The sequence below is a fragment of the Solanum dulcamara genome, chromosome 2 (assembly GCF_947179165.1).
Source record: "Solanum dulcamara chromosome 2, daSolDulc1.2, whole genome shotgun sequence".
Lineage (NCBI taxonomy): Eukaryota > Viridiplantae > Streptophyta > Magnoliopsida > Solanales > Solanaceae > Solanum > Solanum dulcamara.
The window spans coordinates 53,415,171-53,423,564 of NC_077238.1; positions in this window are offsets into that span (position 1 = coordinate 53,415,171).

The window sequence follows — 8,394 nt, forward strand, 5'->3', positions numbered from 1 at the left end:
TATTAGAATTATAATATTACCAGATTATTATTGTATCATTTATATGCATGTTTCCCATGGGAGTAATATATTATACGTCAAATATTCTAGCTCAGATCAAACTAGAAAAGGACTTCAAAATTTTCCTAATGTTTGCTTTAGGGATACCATCTATGGCCTATAGAAGTAACCACAGACCCTAGATGGACTCGTGGGACCAGACCCTTGAACTTAGTAAAGGGGTTTGAGATCTATAGACCAAGTGTATAGGCCGTAGAACTTTGTACAAGTCATAGACTTGATCTGTAGATCAAAGCCCTAAGAAACCAGTCCCAGTACCCTTCCACGAGTGTGGTCTATGACCCATGAAGGGTCTATGGAAAGTAAAAGGTCCGTAAATCCAACTTCAAAGAACCTAGTCTTAGGACCTTATCTAATAACGTATAGGGTGGTCCATGGAAAGGTGTACGACCCTAGAAAGGGTCCATAATTCAAACTTTAGAAAATTAAGAATCTCAGCCAACTTTCTACGATAGGATTCTACGACCAGTAGAAGTTTCCATAGCTGAAGGTCTCATAGACGACCCCAATCAGATTTTGTTGAGGGTAATTCTATCTTTTCCCATAATTTCTAAGACTAAACCTCAATCGGCTTCACACTAAGTTAAGTCCCTCAATGGTGACTTTTGATCCTTTTACTCTTATTATCACTCTCATGACTTAGAGAAAGATTTCAAGAGGAGAAAAACTACGATTTTGAGTGTGTTCTTTTCAAATGTTGTTCCTCCAGGTATCTAAGGTTACTTACAGTTTTGGAATAAGTTCGTCCTCATGCCCTATATCTAAATTCATCTAGTAAGAGTTTAATCTAGGTTTTTAACCCAATCCTCTTTTTGAAATTCAAGTTTCTAATTATTCTTTGTTATCGGATGCAAATATCTATCGTTGAACGTATGATTCCTTTTATAATTCTAGTTCTTGATTGTTGTTCATGCTTATTTTGACATGAACCCTATTTGGGTTGTTGGAGGTTTTACACTACTATACATTATGCATTATTTTTAGTTAAAGTAAGAGTATTTCAAAGCGATGAGTAAAAGAAGACTTTTAAGGGAACATGAGTGTCCCAAGTGAATTACTTGATTTCAAGGCTTTTTGCATTATTATTCATTATGCATGATTTTTAGAGTTTAAGTGAGTTAAAATATTATGCATTATTATTGAAATGTGTTTTGAGGGAACTTGAGTGGTTCGATTTATATTGAGAAAACCATGTCTATTTTAAAGAAAGGATAAAGAGTTTAAGAAAGATGTTCGATCTAGTTAGTGTGAGGTCCATTGTAACTTTAGAGGAGTATTTTGATTATTTACTCTCACATATATTATATGAGCATTATTGCATTTTTTGGGTGTAGTCTTTAGTAATAATTTGGGTAAGAGTTAAGATAACTCAAACCCTATAAATTACGTAGCCAGGTGAGGATAGTATAATGTCGTTGGTTCGAGCGACTCCTTACTTCAAACCTTGATAATGACTTTTTAGATGGATCTACGAGCTGTGTTTGTATCCATTATCCTGGCAAGGTATTGGATGACTCTGGAAATATGAGCATTTAGCTATTGTGGCAGAGATTGATTGCAAAGATCACTGGAATAAATTGTTGAGGCAGAGAGTGAGGGAAATGATGATTGTCGGTTTGAGAAATTCCCCAAGAAAAGAGAAATACTATGTTAAGAGTTACATTTATTGCTTATGTCATTTGTAAAGATTAAATGTTTCATTATATTTGCATGATTTACTTTTAGTCAAGTTATTTTCAGCATTTCTTTTAGTTGAGTATTGATATACCATGGATTTTTGATATTTGTAATACTTTAAACTTAAGATTTTACATATATTTAAGCATTTGTTAGTAATTTTGAATTAGTTTTGTCTTTACTTTGCATGGAAATATGTTCTGACAGCGTGGGATAAAAAGGCAGTGTTGTAGCTGAAAGTTGACCTTCTATGAGCCAACCTATGAACCATAGAAACTTCTATGAGCTGTAGATCGAATTCATAGATGCGAGTGGTAATGTTGAGGGAAAGTCTTGATATATGAGAGACAACTATGAGGTATAGGATTAAGCTATAGAAGATGATCAAGAAAGAAGCCTCAGTACTTGGCCTACGAGTGTCTAGGACAAAACGTGCATTGTTCTACGGACCATAGGTCCATAAGTAGAAACGACACTGAAGTCTAACTTGAAAGTTGTTTCCACGAAGAAAATCCAAGACTTGTAGGATGCGTGATGACCTGTAGGTCCTACTCCTAGAATATATTCCGAGAACTTAACTGAAGATGATTTCCATGAGTGGACTTAAAAGCCATCCAAGGACCTACGATCCATAGGTAGCGAGTAGTAGATGCTAACAACCTATTTTTTCTACTTTTCCTAAATTTTCTTTCTTTAGGACTAGATGTCTATAAATACACTTTTGGATTTTATTTATGATGTTACACACATTTTTTGAGTTTGAGGATTTAGGACAAACTACTTTTGCTTTAATTTTTGAATTCGTGAGATTGTGATTACAATTTTGTTTGTCAAATTTTAGCTTTGCAATTCAAGTCAAGATTTTGGAATTCCATATTTGTTCGTGTTAGTGCTTGATTTATTTTACCAAATTATTTTGAACTGTGATAAACTAATTATGAGTAGCTAATTCTACAACTAGGATTGTGGGAACCATAGAGATTTAACGACATAAACCCAATAAATAGCAATTATTGAATGGTGAGCATGCATGTATTATTTTTCCCTTTGGTTAGATTGCTTTCTAACAATTACAAATGTTAGAAATCTTCTTATTCTTACTTATCAAACCAGGAGGTAACAGATGGAAAAAATAATTATATCAAAAATATTTGAAGCTTTCAACCCTAATCTAGTAGCTTGAATAGACCAAGGAATAACTAATTTGGGATCACCAGTAAGGGTTAGTAAAGCATAAACCTATAAAAGAACCAAGTTGCATGGTGATAATCACTAATTTAGGGGACCAACTACTTAGGTAAAATTATCTTACAGATCTTACATGTTACACACTAGACATGGATTACTAATGTAAGGTTCTACTAAGTTAAGGATGCTGGGGGAACACATATATCATAGTTTTGTCTTTTATTGAATTTAAACACATTAATTTGTTACTTTGATACTAGTTCCTTACAATTGATATAATGAATTACTTTTACATAAAACCACCATTTTTTACAAAAATATTATGACTATGAGTATAATTAATATCAATTAGGCTAAGTCTAAATCTTATTCTTCATAGGATTGATCCTAACTTTTGTTAGGTTCTTTATTTGAACAACAACCACTTTATACTTCTTTCAGAGGTATAATTTTGGAGCATCAAATTTTGACGCCACATGCAAAGATTGTCTATTGATGAACCTCCAACATTAGAGCTAAAAGCCCTTCCTTCTCACTTGGAATATATGTATATGTTCTTGGGTCCTGACAACACCTTGCCGGTCGTTATAGCTGCTGATCAAAATAAAAGGAAAGTGGTAGAATTTACATCTATGTTGAGGTATTTCAAAAGAGAAATTGGATGGTCCATAGATGATATCATAAGCATCCCACCTGGCATATATTCTCATGAAATCAAACTCATTCCAGATTGCAAACCTAGCATTAAGAATTAGAGAAGACTTAACCCACCTATGTAAGAAGTCAGCAAGAAAGAGATCATCAAGTGGTTAGATGTTGGAGTAGTTTATCCAATTACTGACAATAAATGTGTAAGTCCATAGAATGCGTGCCGAAGAAGGGAGGAATCATTGTGGTGTCGAATGCAAAAAATGAGCTTATTTTGATGAGGCCAGTCATTGTTTAGAGAGTATCATAGGCATCCCACCAGGTATATATTCTCATAAAATCAAATTCATTCCAGATTGAAAACCTAGCATTGAGAACTAGAGAAGACTTAACCCACCTATGTAAGAAGTCATCAAGAAAGAGATCATGAAGTGGTTAGATGTTGGACTAGTTTATCCAATTGCTGACAATAAATATGTAAGTCCATAGAATGCGTGACTAAGAAGGGAGGAATCATTGTGGTACTGAATGCAAAAGATGAGCTCATTTTGATGAAGCCAGTCATTCCTTGGAGAGTATGCATGGACTGTCATAAATTAAATGCCTGGACAAAGATAGATCACTTCCCAATGTTGTTCATGGACTAGATGTTAGACCTCCTTGTTTGAAAATGATGGTACTTTTTTCTTGATGGTTATTCATGCTATAATAAGATATCAATTGCACCCGAAGACCAAGCTAAAATTACTTTCACTTGTCCGTATAAGACGTTCACTTTCAAAAGGATGCCATTCGGATTGTGTAATGTACCGGTGACTATTCAATGTTGCATGATATCAATATTTTTATACATGTTGAAGGACACGATTGAAGTTTTTAGGAATGATTTTTCGGTGGTTGGTGACTCATTCAATATTTTGCTAGCAAATTTAGGTGATGTACTAAAGAGGTCAACTTGGAGAAGTATCATTTCATAATGAAAGAAGGCATAGTGCTTGGCCATAAGATATCGAATAAAGGCATTGAAGTTGATCGAATAAAGATTGAGTTGATAAAAAATTTACCCTTTCCTATCTCCATAAAGGTTGTTAGAAGCTTTCTGGGATGTGTTGGTCTTCATCGCAAATTCATCAAAGACTTCTCCAATGTAGCACACCAATTATGGAATTACTCAAGAAGGAGATAAATTTTGTTTCTAATGAGGCTTGTATGAAGGAATTTTAAGAGTTGGAAGAGAAGCTGATTTCGACACCCATTATCCTCTCACCATATTAGGAATAACATTTCGAAATTATATATGATGTGAGTAGGGTGGAACTTGGAGTTGTGTTAGGGAAGAGGTGTGAAAAAATTCTTCATCCCATATACTATGCTACCAAAGTCCTCAATGTTACTCAAAGTACTTATATAGTGACCGAACAAGAGTTTCTTTCCATGGTATACTATTTGAAAAGTTCAGATCCTATTGCTTGGCACCAATTTGATCATACATACCGACTATGCAACAATGAGATACCTTATAGAAAAGAAGGATGTGATGCCAATACTGATTCATTGGGTGCTACTTTAAAAAGAGTTTGACTTCAAAGTTAGAGCCCAAAAAGGGACTGAGAATCAGGTTCCCGATCACTTGTCCACACTAGAAGAAGATACAATGATGATGTTGGAAAAAGGGGATGATATAGATGACACATTCCCAGATAAGCAAGTTTTAGAGGCATCACATGATCTAATTATGCAGTTTGCAATTGTTTTTTATTATTAGGTTAATGGTGTGATGCCTTCTGATTTATCTGTTCACCAATGTCGAAAGTTTATGTATGAAGGGAAAAAGCTTTTTTGGGAAGAACCATCTTTGTTGTATTTGTGATGATGAGATTATTTGTCGCTACCTACCTAACGTCGAGATAATGAGTATTTTGGAAGCGCGTCATTCATCGTCTATTGTAAGTCGTCATAGTGGTATTCGAAAAGCCTACAAACTATTTTAATGTAGGTACAATTGTCTTATCATTCACCAAGATGCTCATGATTTCTCCAAATCATGAAATCATTGTCAGAGGGAAGGAGGTATTTGGGGGAAATATGAATTCATACTCACTCCTTTTTTGGTGATTGAATTTTTTAGTATGTGGGGTATTGAATTTAGGGGACCGTTTGTGAGTTTGAATGGGATGATGTACATAATTGTTGAAGTTGACTATGTGTCTAACCGTAACACAAAGAAATATCTTCTCCATATTTGGTATACCAAGGGCAATAATCAGCGAGGAGGTTCCCACTTCTGCAATAGGTTGTTCTAAGCATTGCTTGAGAAGTATGGGGTTCAACATATTATATTGACTCCTTACCATCTACAGAATAGTGAGCAAGTCAAAGTGTCAAACCGTAACACAAAGAAAATCTTAGCAAATATGGTGAATTCAAATATAATAGATTGGTTGAGAATGATTGATGACTCCTTATAGGCATATCACACTGCATTCAACACTACCATAGGCATGTCATCTTACAACCTTGTGTTTGGAAAGTCTTGTCATCTGCATGTGAATTTGGAGTACAAAGCCATGGGGGCACTCAAAATGCTGAATCTAGATTAGGATGTGACATCAAAGAAAAGTATGTATCAACTTAATGAACTTGATGAGTTTTGCGTAAACGCTTATGAAAGTTCAACCTTGTACAAAGAGCGAGCAAAGAAGTATCATGACCAAAAGATCAAAAAGCGAGCATTCATGTCTAGAGATTTGGTTATCTTGTTCAACTCAAGGTTGTGGTTATTTCCTAGCAAACTAAAGTAAAAATAAGTACGGCCATTCTAAGTGATTCAAGTATTCCCACATGGTGCGGTTGAATTGGAGAATAGTGATAGGACGAGGTTAAAAGTAAATGGGCAAAGAATCAATGCTTACATGATCACTGGAGAAGAGATCAAGGTTGTGGAATTATGGGCTCTTAGTGAAGTCTGAGTTACCCAGAAGCCTGCATTGTGCCACCATGTTAAATCAAGTGCTGCTTTGGAGGCAACCCAATATGATTAGTTGAGCTTCTTTTGTATATTTTATCTTTTTAGCTTTAGTTTAGGCTAGTTTTGGTAAAATTACGGTTTGTGTCAAAATAATGTCAAGAATAATAAAAGGTAGACCTAATGGTTATTGCATGTGTAGGAATCAAAAGAAAAATCCGGAAAAATTTAACAGCAGAGGTGTTATACGGGTCATGGGACATCCCGTGGTCCGTAGACACTACTCGTAGAAACTCGAAAAAGATGATACAAGGAAGATATTGTTCTATGGGCCATACCTATGAGTCCTTGTTCATTCCACAAACCATCGATGGCACCCAAAGAAATGGGAGTCATAATATCGCTGTACTTTTAATTCTACGAGTGCACCGTATGGATCAAAGAAATTTGTATAGTGTATAGTTTGTACTAGTGGACTCCAGATATGTTTTCAAATTATTGTAAGTGTTAAGTCATTCTAGAAAACCCATCTATTGATCGTAGTTATACCTACAGTTTGTAGACGGGCTTCATAAAGCCTAGAAAAATTAAAATCACCTAGATTTGACCCGTGATCTTCCTTGTTTAAAAAGAACAAAAAATAAAATATTCCTCATTTCTTCATCTTCCCCAACCATTACACCCTCTCCCCTACCATAACAACTCCACTTCTCCACCATATAACATAACAAATATCCCCAACCATTAGTTCCATCTATTTCCAAATTCTCTATTATCCCCAATTACCCATCAACAAAATCGTAACACATTTCTCTATAATCATAGGTCAATGAAGGTGAAATTTAAAAGTTGTCGTTATCTAATCATCACACGCTCACACAATCATCATTCTCAAATTAATTTATGGGCTTTTATACTTATCTACCATTTTGTCTGAATTGGGATTGACCAACCTAACTTAGTGTTTACAATTTTGTTAGTATGCTTGAATTTGTGTGGTAAATCCTAAGAATGATGCTTTTTATGAGTGTAATATAATAGAAGGACCTATAATTGTTTATTTTGGATAGTAGATGATTAAAAAGTGAAATTACGAACTGACCTAGGTGTTTGGTGTCAACAAAGGTCTTCTATGGGCCATGGTTTATCACACGACCCATAGTTGCTATTTGTAGGACCGGTTTGAGGGTCCGTATGGACAATTTCACACCATATCTAGTACGAGTACTATCTATGGGTCGTAGAACGTTTTACATACCATAGATAGTATCGGACAAATGAAACATGATTATATATTTTATAAGTCAAGGATTATAAGCATGTGCAATATCCGTAGAAATTTCTACAACTCGTACATCAGCCTCATAGTATACCAATGTCAAAATATAGTTGTTCAAGTTGTAAGCTATGGCTGCCTATGATCCATAGAAAGTATTACAGATCATACTGTCAATCCGTATCTCAAATTGTAGAGAACTAACAATGAGGCCTACTTCCTATGACAGGGGTCTATACCTTTTAGTCCCTTCTACAATCTGTAGACACCCCTCGTAGGACCAAAAATAGTGTTTTTACTATAAAAAAATTAGTTTCTTGCTTTTATTTCTTATTTATACTATAATACATTTCTCGCAAATACCATTCCACTTAAAGAAACTCCAAAGCGATACGGATAAGATGCACACTATCTAGAAGGGTTGAGGCTTAAATAATACGATTTCGAATTCAAAATAAAGAGACAAATGATGATAGAAGTGATTTGGAGGTAGAATACGACATCAAATCTGACTTACTTACCGACCCCCAAACCAACAACCACAACAACAATCCAGTGAAATCCCACAACATAGGGTCTG